Here is a 19189-nt window from a genome sequence, read left to right as displayed (position 1 = left end):
ATACAACCAAAACATTATTGAGTACAGATTCAATAACCTTATTATGTTAAAAGCCAAAATAAATATAAAATTCATTATCAGTCATGGTTAGAGGAAATGCTTTTTATTCCCTTTCTCTTTCTTTCAAAGCAATTTATTATTTCGTTTGATTCGATATTAGGCATGTTGTGTAACATGGGGCAGAAAACAACTGGGAACTGTTGTTAGGGTTGGTTTTAATAGCATTCTTATCCATTTAGGAAAAAAATAAAAAACTGGCACCCAGGTCTACTTCTATGATAAATGGCTCTCATATTTGTGACATCCAAAGAGCCAGAATTTCAACTACAGCCAAAGTCTGTATACATGTTGAGTTGCAGAGCCAATGCATGTTGAGAGCAGTGAGCAAATGACTTCAGGAAAAGACCAGTCTTTTTGCAGCAGTCATTTCTTTACCAAGTGCTATCTATTCACAATGGGCTGAAGGTGAAGACTATCAATCACAGAGGGAAATTTGCATCCAAATAATGACACCTAGATATTATTCCTCAGATTAATGTCATCGTGACTCTTTGCAGAGTTACTATGGGGGTAAAAATCTCTTGGTGATATGAGCCACATTTAAAATCATACCTTTTTAAAGGGACAATAAACCCACAGACATGTGGCTGATTAATTTAGGAAAAAGGAGGCAAAAAAAATACATTGGAGAAAAGATAGTCTCTTCAATAAATGGTGCTGGGAAAACTGGACAACTACATGTAAAAGAATGAAATTAGAATGCTCTCTAACACCATACACAAAAGTAAACTCAAAATGGATTAAAGACCTAAATGTTACACCAGATACTAGAAAAAGCCTAGAGGAAAACAGAGACGGAACACTCTTTGGCATAAATCACAGCAATATCTTTTTTGATCCATCTCTCAGAGTAACGAAAATAAAAACAAAAATAAACAAATGGGACCTAATTAAACTTAAAAGCTTTTGCATAGCAAAGGAAAACATAAACAGAAAGAAGACAACCCACAGAATGGGGAAAAAAAAAAATCTTTGCAAATGAAAAGACTGACATGGGATTAATCTCCTGAATATACAAACATCTCATATAGCTTTATATCAAAAAAATGAACAACCCAATTTTTAAAAGTGTCAGAAGATCTAAACAGACATGTCTTTAAAGCAGACAGACAGATGGCCAAAAGCACATGAAAAGATGCTCAACATGACTAATTACTAGAGGAATGGAAATCAAAACTACAGTGAGGTATCACCTCATACCAGTCAGAATCGCCATCTTCAAAAAGTCTACAAACTATAAATACTGGAGAGCGTGCGGATAAAAGGGAACCCTGCTAAACTATTCGTAAGAATACAAGCTGGCCCAACCACTATGGAGAACAGTATGTAGGTTCCTTAAAAAAAAAAAACTAAATATTGAACTTCCATATGATCTAGCAATCCTACTCTTGGTCATACATCTGGAGAAAAACCATAATTCAAAAATAATTTGAAAAGGTACATGCACCCCAACGTTCATTGCAGCACTCTATAATAGATAAGACATGGAAACAACCTAAATGTCCATTAGGGTAAAGAAGTGGTACATATAAACAATGAAATATTATTCAGCCACAAAAAAGCATGAAATAATGCCATCTGTAGCAACATGGATGGACATAGAAATTATCATACTAAGTGAAGTAAGTCAGACAGAGAAAAATAAATATCATATGAGATTACTAATACGTGGAATCTATTAAAAATCATACAATAGAACTTATAAAATGGAAACAGACTCAAAGATTTTAAAACCAAAATTACGTTTACCAAAGGGGAAATGGAACATTGGATGGGGAGGATGGGGTTGATATACTCACACTACTATATACAAAATAAATAGGTAATAAAGACCTACTATATAGCACAGAGAAATGTACTCTACACTGTGTAATAACCCATATGCGAAAATAATTTAAAAAGAAATGGATATACTTATATGTACAACTGTACATATTTTGCTGTACACCCGAAACTAATACATTTTTTTAAGTCAGTTGTAGTCCAATAAAATTTGAAGCAAAATAAAATGAAACCAATTCTCAAATAGTATCCCTAGTGTGTATTGGTATAATCTTGACAGGCAGTAAGATTATGGTAGCTTTATTTAAAGTTTCTGTGCCTTTAACAAATGCCAGGGATAATTATTTATGTACAGGTTTTTTGCAAATATTTGCATTGAACAGAACAACAATATCAAATGTGTCCTTTGTTTAATTAGCTTGATTAAACAGTAAAATCTACAACCAGTCTCTTGGATGGAATGAGTTGATTAGTAGAATATTAATTAGTATAAACTTTGCGAAAAAAAGACACCCAGTACAAAAAGATAAACGAAATGTTTTCAATTTATGTAGCCTCTTCTCCCCTCATTTTTTTTTTTTAACCATAAAATGTATCTCATAGTCAGTAAATCTATCTGCAAGTGTTTATGGAGACATTACATATGATGCTCAAGGCAGAATGCCAAATGCTGCAAGGAATACAAATAATTGTGCTCTGTGTTGTATATGATGTGGTCAGTGACCTTAGGAGAATATAATAAAGCCTATACTTGTTAGAAAACTGATGACATTGGGGAAGGGGCAGCTGACATTTTCAACACTTTCTGCATGCCAGGCACTCTAGGAACTATATTTCAGCCTCATAGTAAATCTTGCGCAATGGAAATCATCTCTGGATTTCAAAATGAGGAAAATATGACGTAGCAAATGTGAATGCTTTGTCTAAGGCTGCATAACTCGTCATTGATGAAATCAAACTTCAACTTAGGCCTTTTTTACAGGGCACAGTCTTTTCAACAGGGTATAATTATAAGGCATTGCATTATATGTCAGTCTCTGGTTGTAAAACACAAGGGGTAGCAGTGATAGACAATGACAAAGTAAAATATTTCACATTAAGGAGAAGAAAAAAATGAGAAAATTTATTTTTCATGACTAAAATGCAGTCCTGGTGAATCAACATTTCACAAAATATTCATGGCTTTCAATTTTTTGCTTCTTTGCTTAAAAGACATTCTAATGAAAATCTCAGAGGCAGACATGTTTAATATTTCACATCTATATATGGAAACATTGGCTACCGTTTTGTGAAATTTTGAAGCTAAGGTGTCCTAAGCAAGTGTACATAGTGAAGATAGAGTGATTACACCAAGATCACATGACTCTTTGTGGTAAGGTTTAAAACCAACCAGCAAAACATTACATTTTTATTTCTAGAACATAAGATTATACTGAACAAAACTGTCTTCTAACTAAAGCTTTAACTAAATTATGAATGTCTAAGCAACAATTTTCTACATGATTTTAATGTTACACTGTTAACTATTAGATTATATGAACTGCAGAAAGACAATATTTGCCAATTCCCTAAAAAGCAACTGCAATTTTATTACAAAAAATATACTTCAACTTAGAATGGTACTTACCATGTTAAATGGATTAGAATAGAGACAAAAGAAATATAATTATGGGTCACCTTTCATTCTTCTTTATACAATTGCTTTTCTCATTATGTTATAAAATTTAATAACTTATTTTAATTTGCATTAAACTAGATGAGTCCAAAACCCTGCCGTATTTATTACCATTAAGGTGGTTGACTTTCACTTTAATTTGATTTATTACCATTTTTTTATTATAAAAAATGCTGATAGAAATGTATCCATGACATACACTTTTCATTCCATCTTCACCCATATATTTGGTCATTTCTTAGAGAAGTTACAGAAAAGTGTTTACTGAAGTAAAGGAAACATGAATTTATAAAGAGCTAGGAATTTCTTAATTATGTGCTTATTCTAAATATTATATAAATTGACCTTAATAAAGGGTCAATTTTATCAGACCATCACTGGAAAAGAAAACATCCTTTGTGTTATAAGCACGGTTCTTCAGATAAAGAACATTTGGATAATTAGAAGTCGTATTAAAAGAACTTCGGTTTGTTTTAATTCTTTCACTTTAAAATTTTATATGTATAGCAACCCCATTTTTTAATTCCATGCCTTTCATTCCTTATTAAACACATGTTCACTTCCATAAGCTGTGCCTTTCATCTAAGGAACTAGCAATGCTTCATATACTTTACTTGTGCTGTTATAGTTTGTTACAAAGCTGACTGCATAATTCACATAATCACAAGACCAATTTTGACCTAGGTACTCACCAAGAGAAACTCCTATTTGAAACTCCTCTCCCTCACTGCCCCCATTCATTCTGTATTCATTAAAAAAATAAATTTATTAAATACCTACTATATTCTGAACATTATTCTGAGCAGTTGAGAAACAAGAGTCAGAGTTATTTCTGAAAGGGATCTGACATTCCAGTGCTACGTGATCTGAGTAAATGAGACAAAAAAACAGGCATAAAAATGTTAACAACAACTACATTGTTAATGTAAGAGTGGAGAAATTCTGAAAAAAATAGGTCAGGTAATGGAGACAGAGAAGGAGGGAGGGACGTTATTTTAGATTGTGTGATGAAGAAATCCTTAACAGGAGTTCCCATTGTGGCTCAGCAGTTAAGGACTCAACATAGTGTCTGTGAAGATGCAGGTTCAATCCTTAGCCTCACTCAGTGTGTTAAGGGTCCCATGTTGCCACAAGCTCTGGCATAGGTTGCAGACGTGGCTTGGATCTGGTTGCTAAGGCTGTGGTGTAGGCTTGGAGGTATTCCGCTCGACCAAGAAATTCCCTAGGCCTCAGGTGCGGAAGTGAAAAGAGAGGGAAAAAAAAGAAAGAAATTCTTTACAAAGGTGGGAACTTTTTTTTTTTTAGGCAAGAAATAGATTTATTCAGATAGTACCCTTGTGAGAGATGCAAGCAGGCAGGCAGAAAGCTCTGCCCCTAGGAGGATCTGGTGGGCTACTGTTTTTATCAGCCAAGGGGAGTGGGGGTTGGAAAAGCCCGCCTCTTCCTTTCTGGGAGTAGTAACTCCTCCTTAGTATCAAGTAAGGTGTGTATTCAAATCTGCAGAAGGGTGGTCCTCAAACTCTTGCCCTAGGTCTGAATAGGAGTGCAAGCCTAATCGCATCCCCCACCCAATGACCTGAAGCAATTCTCAAGGATCCACTGATGAAGCAAACCTGCCTTGCTCTGATGGCTTTTTTGCGCAATTTATTTACTTATGGTGATCTCCCAATGTCCCCTAAGTTTCCCTCATTACCTGTGTTTCTTTACTGGGACTTCTAAAAATACCTGTGTCTACTCCATCCCTATCATTCCCCCCTCCAGGTGTTTTACCCCTTTATGTTTAAAGGGGATGGTGGGCAAGGGCTGTTGAGTAACTACTTCCTGCTGAGATAGGGCAGAGGCCTGCCTAGGGAAGCAGCAAAGCACCGGCTAACTGTCCCTTTTCGGTTGGGACGGCTCTAAGCCAATGTCGCTCTGGTTAACATTATTTTCTCAACCACCTCAGAGATTAAACAGCATATATGGTGAAACCAGTAGCATCAGAAGGACGAGCACTTCTATCACCACCTTTGGGTCCAAGAGCACCATGGTACCAATGGGGCCAGGGGGACCAGCATCGCCTTTAGTACCAGGTTGGCCATTAGCACCAGGGGCACCAGCGAAGCCAGCAGGGCCAGGGGGATCAGGCTCACCATGTTTGCTGGGGAAACCTCTCTCACCTCTTGCTCCAGAGGAGCCAGCAGCTCTGAGGTTTCCAGGAACACCCCTGTTTGCTGGGTTTGCCTACAGTGGGGCTAGTAAGCCCAGGGGGTCCCTGACCTCCAGCTTCTCTGTCTTTGCCAGCAGGACTAACTGTGCCAGGGGGTCCAGGAACACCTTGCTCTCCAGCTTTGCTAGGCTCTCCAGCAGCACCTGGGCCACAACATCCACCAGGGGGTCCAGGCAGGCCAGTAGGCCGAGGTTTACCTTGGTCTCCTCGCTTACCTTCTCCAGGAGAGCCAGGGGGGACCTGAATACCGGTGGGGCCAGGCTCTCCTTTGCTGCCAGGAGCACCAGGTTCACCTCTGTTGCCACTGGGACCAGGGGGCTGCTGGTGCCCAAGGTCCAGAGGGGCTCCTCAGGGACCATCCTCCCTCTTAGCACCAATAGCACCAGGGAAGCCAGAAGGACCCTCCGGGCCCATGGGACTAAGGGGTCCAGCAGCACCAGTAGCATCATCATTTCCACAAGCACCAGCAGGGCCAGGGGGTCCAGTGTGATCTCTCTCACCATGGAAGCCCATCTGACCAGGAGCTCCATTTTCACAGGGCTATCAGGATTTCTAACTTTACCATTCTTGCCAAGGGGGTCAGGAGAACCATGGGGACCCATGGGACCTGAGGCTCTAGGCTCACTGGGGGCAGGGCTTAGAAAACTTGGGGACCAAGTGCATCATTGTCTCCTTTGGGTCCCTCAACTCCCATGAGTTCATGGTCCATCTGTGGCACCTCACCTTTAGGGAACACTCTCTCCATAAATGAGTTAGGTTCTTTTTTTTTTTTTTTTTTGTCTTTTTGCCATTCCTAGGGCCACTCCTGTGGCATATGGAGGTTCCCAGGCTAGGGGTCTAATCAGAGTTGTAGCCACTGGCCTACGCCACACTCACAGCAATGCTGGATCCTTAATCCATTGAGCAAAGCCAGGGACCGAACCCGCAACCTCATGGTTACTAGTTGGATTCGTTAACCACTGTGCCACGACAGGAACTTTGAGTTAGGTTCTTAATAGGTTCTCCTCTGATTTTGAGGGGTATTGCTTTTTGGAGGGATATTCCTACCCAGGTCTCACCTGGATATCTTTGGCCAAGCCTAGAACCTTGATATTCCACACTCCAGGGTCCATTAAGGCTTCTACTTCAGCTTTGGATTCAATCGGTTCCTCTCTGTTTTCTGTTAGAACCATTTGGTGATGAGGATGGGGCCCTTGCTCCACCATAAACAGAGTGACCCCCAACTTAGTTAATAAATCTCTTCCTATTAAAGGGATGGGGCAATCAGGCACAAACAGAAAGGAAGGCAAAACTGTAGGGGCAGTAGGTTGGCAATTTAAACCACTACGAGTGCTAGCTGGGCTAAGGATGGGCCCCTTGGGTAACTCAGGGTACAAAGAAGAGGTTCCTGAATATAAAGGGAGCCTCTTTCCATCCCTAGCTCTGCCCTCTCCTGGGGCAATAGCCTCAGATGGAGGATGGGCTCCCACAGCTTCTGCTGACATGGCAGCTTCCACCTGGCCCACAGCACCTCCTTGTGGAGGGGCTGACCTTCGGATGGCCTCATAAGCTGGGTCAGTTAAAATGTCTTCTGTGTTTATATCAGAATTATCCCTCTGAGCTACACATGCCTTAAATGAGGCCTTTGGGGACTCATTGTCCAGAGGGGTTCTGGTTGAGATTGATGCAGCCTTACCCATTTCAGACCCAACCCTGAGGTGATGTCTTTAACTCCCGTGTTATCCAAATTCAAAATACACCCGCACAATTTGGTCAAGATTTGCCCTAGCTATTTAGATGTTATCCCTTTCAAGGTAGTTTCCCAACCAACTGTAAGTGCCCAAGAAATTGCTGACAGAAGGTGTCCCCAACAGCGTCCATGGTGGGTAGGAGCTGGTCTGGCTGCAAGCTGGGAATGAAGCATTAAAACCCACAAGAGCCTGTGTCTGGACTCACTGAGCTTCAGGTTCTTCGTGTCTCCACACAGAAGGAATTCAGCGAGAGACATAGTGATAGGCAAGAAATAGATTTATTAAGATAGGACGCTTGTGAGAGATACAAGTGGGCAGGCACGGAAGCTCTGCCAAAGGTGGGAACTTTTGAGCTATGATCCAAATGACAACGAAGAACAAGCCATGTGAAGAGTCTGTTAAAACATGTTTCCTGTCTGTTAAAACGTGTTTCCTGAAAGTAATGCAAGCTGGAAGTCATTCATTTGGGTAGCAGTCAATCCAAGACCATCAAGGCTTGGTGAGTATGGCAGAGGAGGCCATGGCCCCCATCAAAAGAGTATCAATGTCTATGGGAGTAAATCAACCAGAACTCATGAGTTGCTGAAGGTAAGAATGAAGGAATTGGTCTATACAATGATACAGAATATAGCAGAATGGGTTTTAATAAGACCTTGATATTAGTTGTACCCAGAGTCATAGTTCTGAATTAATGAAAGGAATATTGGAACAGAATCTGGCTTCAAAGAATAGTGTAAGAGATGTATGGTTGTGCTTATGATTGAGTTTGTGGTGGATAAAGATAGATCATCCTGGTCAGAATCTTGGAGGAAAATAATTGAAAATTAGACATGTAGACAGCATGAAACAGGTTTCAGCAGCACTTAAAAAAATATGCAGAACATTTTAAGGATAGAGCAGTTAAAGAAACGTGTAAAGGGACCTTACATAAGACAATGAGTGGAAAGATCATGCCCTGCCTAAACTCATTCAGATTTTAAAATTAAGAGGGAGAACATTAACTAAGGAACAGGGCCACTAAAATTATATCAGCATGCCAGTTTCTGCCTGCTGGCTCACAGGACATGAACCCTGGGACCATGGTAAATGTGTAAACAGAGAACTGCCTCAAGAAATTCATACAGCACATGATCTCAGAGAGCACGGACTGGAGACAGCAACCTGGGTCAAATAAAGTGAATATTCCCAAAATATAAATAAATTTTATCCTTTTCAGAGCCTGGTGTGTGTGTTTGTGTGTATGTATTTGTGAGGGGCTGAGAAGTTCAACCTGAAGTTCACTGATTCCTACTACTTGCTACTGAGTCAAGAAAGGGAAACAGAACAAACATAGAGCTAAAAGTTAGAATGATGACACATATAGATTCTCCCCTATTGACATTGCTATGTTAAAAAAGTGTATATCTTAGCCTTCAGAATGGATTAGCCATGAGATCCTGCTGTATAGCACTGGGAACTATGTCTAATCACTTATGATGGAACATGATAATGTGAAAAAAAAAAGTATGCATGTATGTGCAACTGGGCCACCATGCTGTACAGTAGAAAAAATAAGGAAAAAATCTATATCATATATTTTATGTATGTGTACATGTGTGTACACATATCCATGCATATGTATCTGTATATATATGCACACGCATATCTACATTTTACCAAATGAAAACTAGAAGGAATACTAAAAGGGAATGAAGGTACTATTGAATCAACAAATAAGAAATAGGCAAAGAGATGGATTCCAGAACCCGTATATGAAAAAATTTAGGAGTTCCCTTCATGGCTTAGCAGTTAACGAACCCGACAAGGATCCATGAAGATGCGGGTGTGATCCCTGGCCTCACTCGGCGGTTAAGGATCTGGCATTACCATAAGCTATGGTGTAGGTCACAGCCACAGCTCAGATCCTGCATTGCTGTAGCTGTGAGGTAGGTCAGCAGCTGTAGCTCCTCCGATTAGACCCCTAGTCTGGGAACTTCCATATGCCGCAGGTGCAGCCCAAAAAAAAAAAAAATTGTTATTTTAGAAATCACCCTACAAATCACCCCAGAAAATTCATTGTGTATATACAATATTCTCTAAATATATGAATGACAGCAATTATAAAATATGTTAAACCATCCTTAAAAGATACATATCATAAGGTCCAGTAATTGGGTACATATGATTACAAAAGAATGTAAACAAATTATGTTTATTCCCCCAATTACCAAAATTTGGAAGATGATCTGGTGAAAGCAAACAGATTTCTTGATTTAGTGTTTTAATTTTTATAATTTAAATCAATTAGAATATTATTGAGCAATAAATATTCATATTTCTGCTTTTGACCTGCATAGGCCCCTCTGTAATTCCAACAATGTAGAATATCATATAGATTATCTCTTTCTGTAACTCTGGTGTTCATCAAAGTGCTACAATATAATGTATCTACATGTCTATTGACTAAAAGTTTTAGGAGGGTAGCAGTGGGACTTAGGGGAGTCTGCTCGGCTCACTTGGAATTTTATTGGTTCATGAACAGATCAATCATACTGAAAGAATTTAGGATATACCACTCCAAAATATGCCACTGGCATATATTTTGAATTAAAGACACTTGAAACACAGCAGGTGCAAGAAAGGTACTCTGATTTCTTCCTGAATGCAGGAAATAAAATTCCCATGTGAAGGGTGGTCTCCTTCTACTAAGAGGAAAAAAAAGCATTCTTATTATCAAGAGTTGGAAACTTGAGGCTGAGAGAAATCTATGTAAAGACTTTGCTAAAATCACTCTTCTTTTAGTCTCCCCCTATACTCTAGTTACTTTTTCACAATTACTGCTCTTTGGTCAACCTAGTATATAATCTTTTAGGCCTAGTCACTTTATGGGTCTTCATGTTTCTCATGATGTTTCCTATGTACATATAAATAAAAACCCTGCTCTTTTTTCTTGTTAGAGAGTCTTATGTCAATTCCAGCCAGGGATTCTATTTGAGTGGAGGAAAATTTTATGTTACCTAGAGTTCAGAACAGAAAGTTCTGAAATAGATTCAAGGATTCGTGGCAAGTCAGTATGTTCCAAAGATGGGATCTCAAATTAGTGGGGTAAAAGCCTATTTTTAATAAATGGTGTTGCGAAAAGGCTGACTTGGAGAATGAGAAAACTGAGTTCAATTTTCATACAATGGGATAAATTCTAATGGTATTAAATATCTAAAGTTGACATCAAACAAAAATAAATGCTGGAAGAAAACTTGAGTGTATTCTTTTACAACCTAGGAGTGAGGAACTCTCTGCTTGTGACTTAAAGAGACAACTGAAAGGAGTTCCCATTGTGGCTCAGTGGAAACAAACCCAACCAGCATCCATGAGGATGCAGGTTTGATCCCTGGCTTCTCTCAGTGGGTTAAGGATACCAGTTTCTGGGGCTGTGGCAGAAGATAGCTCAGCAGCTGAAGCTCCAATTCTACCCCTAGCCTGGGAACTTCCATAGGCCATGGTACAACCCTAAAAAGCAAAAAAAAAAAAAAAAAAGCAACTGAAAATTTTGATATATTTTACTCTACAAAGATAATGAAAACATCATTTTTTGCATTGGGGAAATCTATCATAAGCAAAGTGAAAAAATCAACTTCACTTGAAAAAATTTAACTATGTAAGGTATTATCTGGTAGAAAAAAAAACACATAGAGAAAAATTTAGATTCAGTGAGTGGCTGCTTCTTTTGTCTTTAAAATGTGACTACTGCTCCTTGTTTGTTTCAAAGTTTAGGAAAGTTCAGTGAAAGACTGAATAAATACATTTTTTATTTTTCTCATCAGATAGTCCATAATTTTCCTTAACAAAGATTGCTCTCCCATTTGGTCATTTTTATAATTGTAATCAAATAAAAATAATCAACTTGAAAATACTTACATGACAAACTTTCTTAATTAAACTTATTAAATTGTAAACAACAGAAAAGATTTGAGAAGAAAACTCATGTAAAAGTACAGCAGTTTACACAGCATCAATGCTATATTTTCTCATTGTCTAAAAAGTAGGAAGCATTTTAATGTTCTTACCAACATTTCTGTATAAAATGTAATCATTGAGATAAGATCATTTTATAAAGCAAGTCAACATTCCTGGTTGAGGGAATAAGTAAGGTGATACATAGAATTTGCCTTGAAAAATCACAGGACAGATAATTACAAAATATTTGCAAATATGTTTAAGGCCCAGGAAAATTATTGCACAGAGTTAAGTGTGGAGGCATAGATTCCCTAGACACACAAATATCTCCCAACATAGCAAGCCCTAGCAGCACTTACAGATGCAATGTAAGTAAAATAGTAAAAATTTGATTTTGGTCTGAATGACTCTACAGACGAATTTAGCACCTAGGTAAGGAGAGGGTACCCTTGGCCATTAATGAAAAAGATTAAATGTGTCAGTTCTCTTGAAACTGTGTGAAAAAGATCAGCTATGTCAACCTCATACCCCACATGGACTACGTGTTTATCAAGATCCGTTATTTTTTTCCCCTTCTTCCTCAGCAGCCAGACAGAGAGCTGGAGCCATATGTTCGGTGACTCACTAGGAAGGCAGAGAAAGGGAGATTTAGGATACAAGACCAGCATTGATCAAGCTAGACAGAAACACAACTGTGTAAAATTACAAAAAAACAAACAATCCCTTCCCCATATTTCCAGGGCAGCTCTCCTAATGGACATCCCCACATCATACTAGACACTCTATTTATTTTTCTGATGGATTTCCCTATAATCTGTTTCAGATTATCTTGGTTTATAAAAGGGATTTTTTTCCCAAGATTGGGGACCACCAAGGAACTACAGTGGCACACATACAAAATATCCCTCTAGTCCTGAATTGAGAATATCCTTTGAGTTGTACTTTCCACCTAAAAACAAACAAACAACCACTTCCTTTTCTCTCCCCTTTCCCTCCCCTCAATTTTTTTTTTCTAAATAACTTTGGGCCAGAAAAAAATGAGCTTTCACTGAGGTACACAGTTAACCTGCATTTCAGGGACTGCTTCAAATTTTGGCAATTCTTACTGTCATTTCTACATTTAGGTATAGCTCCCAACGCCAAGGGATTTTCCTCCTGACATGCTAATATTGAAAAGGCTTTGTCTTCTTTATAATAATTCAGAGCAAATGGAGAGTCTGGCCATTTTACATGGATGATGGTGCTTGTAAGTGTTCTCTCATGTCCCTCGTGACTGATATATTTGATAGCATTAGAAGAACATATTTTACAGTTAATTCTGATGATTTGGTCTTTCACTTAGAAGAAAGACAGACAACACCTATTTTGAGTACATAGTTTTTTGCCAGGGACTGTGCTCGGCATTTATATACTTTGTCTCACTGAAATCTTGTGACTATTTCAAAAACAGTTTTGCCAAAGCCAGGGTGTACCTTGTACATCACTTTGGATCTGAGTCTATTTGTCTACAATGTCTCCATATGAACATTCTATTGCCTTAGAGCAATTGTTGGGGCTGCAAGATGCTTTTGCGCAACCTGAGAAATTCTGTTTCAGGATGTCTATAATAGGTTCTATTTTTCAAGTAAGTTAAAGAAAATCTTTTAAGCAACTGACAGCTGGTATTTTTTTTTTTTGAATCAGTAGTTAAGCCATGTTTCTATCCTTGCAACACTCTTGTTTGTTCATTAGTTCACTCGAACACATTATATGTACATTATACACTGCACTTGTGTAAAATAATGATAACCAAGTTGAATAGAAAGTAGCTCTCCAAAAACATTCTCTCAGGGCAGAGAGGTCAATATTTTAAACTCTTTCAGCACTTGAACAGAATAGCCATGTAATTAGTTTATTTGCTCCCCATCACATGATAAAATGGTCACGCCATAACCAATGTTATTGAAACATATTGGCACAGCCTTAAAAATGCCAGGACTTTAAATCTGTATGAGGTATTTTTTTATAAAGTGACCTATTTTATTATTATCAACTAAAGCAAAATTTCAAAGAAAAATCATATTACACTGGATTCTACTTGGTGACATCAACAGCCAAGGGAATCTTTGAATTTGCAAAGGATTTTATCAATAATCAGGCAACTTAGGGAAAGAAAGGGAACCCAGAAAGACTATGATGGGAATGAGAATGATCAGCTCCAGGACCTGGTCAAGACTTTTGTTCTTTACGGTATTATTTTTATCAGTCTGAATGGAGGAGAGGAAAAAGAATTGGAGTTTAACATTGACGAAAACAATATCTTTCACTTACTTCAAAACAGATAAGTTCTATGATGAAACAGTCTTTTGGAAGGCTTGCCAAATTTGGAAACAATTCACTGTGATATATGCATAATCAGAAAATATATATACTAATGAAAATAGTATTCCTGATGCTCTCAAGCCAGTTGTGTGTCTGTGAATTTCACTCAGTTCTCACATGGAATTGCTGTGATGGCTAGGACCATAAATGTATTTTCCTCCTGAAAGATACTCAAAAGACATGGCCCATAGGCGTCATTTCATTCAACACTGAATTCTGTAATGGGAAGCAGCAGCTGTGAAAGCGATGTCCAGCTGCTCTCTGAAACTGGTATGGTAGAAGGAAATGATATATCAAGATGCAGCAGATTTTCTTATTAAGACTCTGGCCGACAAGCAGCTAGACATAATCACCCTCCAAAGTCGCCAGAGGTTGAGTATGAAAAAAAAAAAAGCATTTAACAGACTACAGAAACAGGGAAGTAACATTGAAAATGTCAAGATGCATATGGATGAAGACTGGTTTCCTAATTGATGCTGCGGCTATCGTTTTATGACAGAAAAGCACCTAGCAGGATGGTCTCCATCCCAAATATGCATATTTGACAAAATATCAGTAAACTCTGGGTTCTGGGATCCACTTGGGCTCCAAAGTCGAACATCAACATGGGCATCAAACAAGTTTATTGAGAAATAACACAGCCCATGATTTGCAAATCTGTAATGGCATATTTCATGAGGATTTGGAAACACTTGACTTGCAGTCCCCACACTGAGAGATGAAAAGAGACACTCTTGCCATGGACAACTTAATGATGTCCTCCAACTATAGGAGGAAGGCTTGGTAAATTAGACTCGTGACATTCAAATTGATCTAAGACCAAGACCATGTGGATCCAAAACTGAAAAAAAAAAAAAAAATGACAGCATGGCCCATTATGGGTGATAACTGGGAAAGATTATCTGAGGTCCATTCTAGAAGGCATTTTCCCATCATCTCCAGGCTGCAGCTAACTTAGACAACTTCCAAACTCCACCTAGATATATATCGTCCAGAAAAAAATTCTTCTCAGTTAGAAATATAACTGGCCAGCGTGCAGAATGGCAGTGAGCTAATAAAGGTATGAGTTAGGGTTTTATGTTGGCCTCCATCCATCCCTAAACACCAGCAGCCCCCCAAATGTCTTATCTCTCTAGTCAAAGTCTATTCTCTCCAGTGAAAGGACCAGGAAAAGGGCAGCCTTGCTAGATAGATATTTTTAGACAATAACTTTTCTACTCTAGGCAAACATCAGAGAGAAAAAAAAACCCACTTCCATTCCCTCCAGCAAAAGGTGGAATGGGGAGCCTAGATTAACACCCCGTCAGGTTTACCACCTACTCTCTAGTTCAATAAGTTCTCTGCCAAAATCTTACTTTCCTTTCACCTCTATCTCTTCACCTTTGTTTACTTTTTTTCTTCTTAGAACTTTCTGTATCGATCCCTTTGACATTAAGTGTTATAATGAATTTATCGTTACGTTTTATTTCTTTCTCCCTGAGGAAGACATGAGCAATATAAGGGCAGGAACTATGTCTGTCTTGTTCACTGTTGTGACCGCAGTGCATAGTATGGTGTTGGTCATATAGTGGATAGTCAATAAATATTTATTAAATAAATTACCACATGGAAACACAACATCTTTCACATGAATTAAACAAAAAATATAAAAAAGCTTTTATCATAATAAATAACTTTCTAGAGGAGGTGACTAATGTGAAAAATTGAGGTAGGTGACATGAGATCATGTAGAATATAGGATAAAGAATTGGCTCACGTGATTACAAAAGCTGAGAAGTCCCAAGATTTGCAGTTGGCTGACTAGAGAACCAGAGGGTTCAAAGACCTGAGAGCTGAAGACTCAATGGTGTAGATTCTAGCCCCAAAGCCTGCAAACCTGAGACCCAGACAGAGCTGACTTTTCAGTTAGAGTCAGCAGGCAGGAAAAGAGAAGTGTCCTACTCAGCAGTCAGGGAGGAGGAGTTCCCTCTTGCTCAGTCTTTTTGTTCTATTTGGGTCCTCAACTGATTAGATGAGGCTCACCCATTTTAGGGCAGACAATATGCATTAGAGTCTACCAAGTCAAATGTCAATATCATCCAGAAACATCCTCAGAGAGACATCCAGAACAACATTTGGCCAAATATATGAGCACCTCGTGGCCCAGTTAAATTGACACATAAAATTTACCATCACAGTCAGCAAAATATAAAAACTATGTTCTGCCATTACTGTACAATTAGTACATGCCAGATATTTTGCTAAAGGTTTTTACATGTGTCATCTTTTAGAAAGGTTCTATAGACTCGCACTCTGAAGTTAGTTAGAATCAAAAAGACCCTAAGAGTATAATTATAAACACAGACCTACAGACTCATAGACATGGAGAACAGACTTGTGGTTGCCAAGTAGGAGGGAATGGGATGGACTGGGAGTTTGGGGGTTAATAGATACTATTACATTTAGTGTGGATAGACAATAAGGTCTTACTATATAACACAAGGAACTATATCCATTTTCGTAGGATAGACCATGATGGAAAATAATACATATTGAAAAAGGGAATGCATATTTATACATACATACATACATACATACATCATATATATATACACGTGACTGAACCAGTCACTATACAGCATAAATTATCACAACATTGTAAATCAACTTAAAAATAAATAAGTAGAATGATTTTGTGAACTAAATATGATCATATTATCACTGTACACATTTTACAGATGAGGAAAGTAAAGCCAAAGAAAAAAACAACATGATTAATTTTAAATGGCTGGTGAACTATGGAACAAAGATTTTAAGGTACAGTATAAGCTTCTTGCTGTATTACTTCATGAAGCCATCGTGCTGCTTCCAGAGTTCACATGCCGTCTTGGGGCAGACACAAAGAGATTATATTTTTCCTTTTGCTTATAAACACTTGTTTAATCGTAATTCTAATAGGACACAGCTGGTACACTGAAACTGAGAAATTTGAGTATACTTTAGTGCCCATTAAAAGGGAAACAATCAGAGAGAGTTTCACACCACAGCTCATAATACATAGCAAGGCTATTTCTATTACCGGGGCCAAGGGGTTCCGTAGGTGAAAGGATACGGGAAGTGAAGAAAAGTGCGTGGAGGGGTTGGTCTGACCCTGGTGGTAGAACGCACCGGGAGCAATCACCTTCAGGGAGGGTGTGAGGAAAGTAAATATCAATTTTCCTTTCCTCTTCCCCCCCAAACTTCCCACAAGCAGGATTCTTCATGATCCAAATCCCATAGGAAACAAGAGGGCATAGGGGCCCAACAGGTTTAATCCACACAGGACAGTCTCTGGAAATGCAGAGTGGGTTGGAACTGGGAAGAGAGGAGATTGAAAGAGGAAATGGGAGTGGCTCAGCAAAGGAAGGTCACATTTTCATAAAGATCTCTTTGGGAGTCAGTGAGATGGAGAAGTCAGTTGGAATCAAAAAAGACCCTAAAAATATAACTATAAACACCAAGGGCTCAGGGGACTGCCCCCCCACCCCTCCCACTACAGAAAAGAAGCTTAGCTGTACATACCAAAAGCAGTCTCACATGAGGGTCAGGAGGCACATAGATTCAGTTGGCTGACTTCTCATGCCAAGCCAAGCTGAATGTCAGTGTTAACTAAGTGTGGAGTGCGTGGCTTCTACAAGACGGGGTGGAAATATCCTGCTTGATCCCTCATCCGGATTCATTCCCCTGGGAGCAAAAGTGAAAAAATGTGGCCATGGTAGATTCTTAACTGATCTGCTCTCTGCTCTTTGATTATACGGCCACTCTTAGTTCTCAGCAGATTCTTTTGCGCATATGTTTGTATATATATATATATATAAAACCTCATTTAAACTTAAAATCCAGTCTCTCCTGAGGTGTTGTCACCTACCTTTATGGGAACAAAATACAGTCTGTAAAGGTATTGATTCATTCTATGTATTTTCCTACTCATATTCTACTTAAGGAATCCAATCATAATAGGAAGAAAATTTAAAACATGCATTAAAATACATACTTACTTCAGCTGGAGGTTAACAAAGTAGTTGTCATGCTAGTTACGAAGATTTCTAATTAAAGGATAAGTATATGACAATAAGTCACAATTGGACAGCATCTTCAGTTTTGATACTTTTCATTACAAAGAATTCTATTTCATTATTTATTCAACCAATGTTAGCTAAATATCTGTGGACACTAAACACTGTTGTAGGCACTGGGGAAGTAGAATTTTATAACCTCTGAAAAGACTGAGGTGGGAAAATGCTTCAGCGATTCAAGAAAGAGCAGGATGGCAAGCATGGTATTGCAAAGTTAGTTAAAGTTGAGAGACAGACAAGCCCCACCATAGCAGAATTCCAGGATTGTGATAAGGATTTTGATCATTGAGTGATGGGAAGATATGAAGGCCTCTGAGCAGGTTAATGATGTGGTCTGAGTTACATTTGTAAAGAGTCATTCCAACTTACCTATGGAGAATGGCTTGTGAAGGAATGCAAGAGGAACTGGGAAAGCTAAGGCAATGCACGCCAATTAATTAGAACAAAAACCAGAATCACAACCCAACTATACTTCCTTAAAAAACATGCCTCCCATCATCATTCTAAATGCCTTCCCACGTTCAGGGTTTGAGCCATCACCCTGTTTCTGAACAAACCAAATATTTGCCTGCCATCAGGCCAAGTGTAAACATAAATCTCTTCATTAGAAGCATCTGTGCTGTAAACACTTTTGAAAAAAATGTACGGTGGTTTTAGTTCCTTCTTAAAAGGACAAATGTAGCTGTCCACACCTCCACAGGGTTACAGAAACAGAGACAGCTGTTTAGACTCCGTAAGAGTCCGCACAGAGTCTAGGATTACAGAGGTAGTTTCATCTATAAATTACCATGTGGTGGTACAGATATCATGGAATTATTTTTAACTGTGCTCGTCTTTGCAAAGATGAATTAACCACATGTGTATATCTGAGTACAAGAGCCTAGCACAGAATACTACGAAGATAGAACTGGCAAAGTGAATTTTTCCTAAATGAATTAGATGTGCATTCCATCTTTGGTTGTTGCTATGGACTGAAATGTTGTATCCCCACAAAATTCCTGTGTTGAAGATCTAACCACCTCCCAGTGTGGCGCTATTTGGAGACAGAAGAAATTAAATGTAAACGAGGTTATAAGGGGAGGATTAGTGTCCTTACAAGAAAAGAGCTTGTTCGTCTAAGTTTTCTCCATACATGCACAAAGAGGCCATGCGAGTACAGCAGGCAGAAGGCAGTCACCTATAACCAAAAGGGAGAGCTCTCAGCAGACACCAACTCTGTTGGTACCTTGCTTGGACTTCCGGTCTTCAGAACGGTGAAAAAAATAAAGTTCTGATGTATAAACTGCCTATTCTGTGATATTTTGTTACAGAAGCTCAAGCAGACTAATAAAGCTGTTGAGAAACA

The 19189-nt window shown here is 38.6% G+C and overlaps 1 pseudogene; it reads right to left on the bottom strand.

The window, feature by feature from the left end:
• Window positions 1-5652, bottom strand: part of LOC125136762 (40S ribosomal protein S27-like) — a 104372-nt pseudogene extending 98720 nt beyond the window's left edge.
• Window positions 5653-19189: the final 13537 nt, after the last annotated feature.

The sequence above is a fragment of the Phacochoerus africanus genome, chromosome 9, assembly GCF_016906955.1.
Source record: "Phacochoerus africanus isolate WHEZ1 chromosome 9, ROS_Pafr_v1, whole genome shotgun sequence".
Taxonomy (NCBI): domain Eukaryota; kingdom Metazoa; phylum Chordata; class Mammalia; order Artiodactyla; family Suidae; genus Phacochoerus; species Phacochoerus africanus.
Note: the sequence above shows the minus strand (reverse complement) of the source record. Positions and strands in the feature narration are given on the sequence as shown.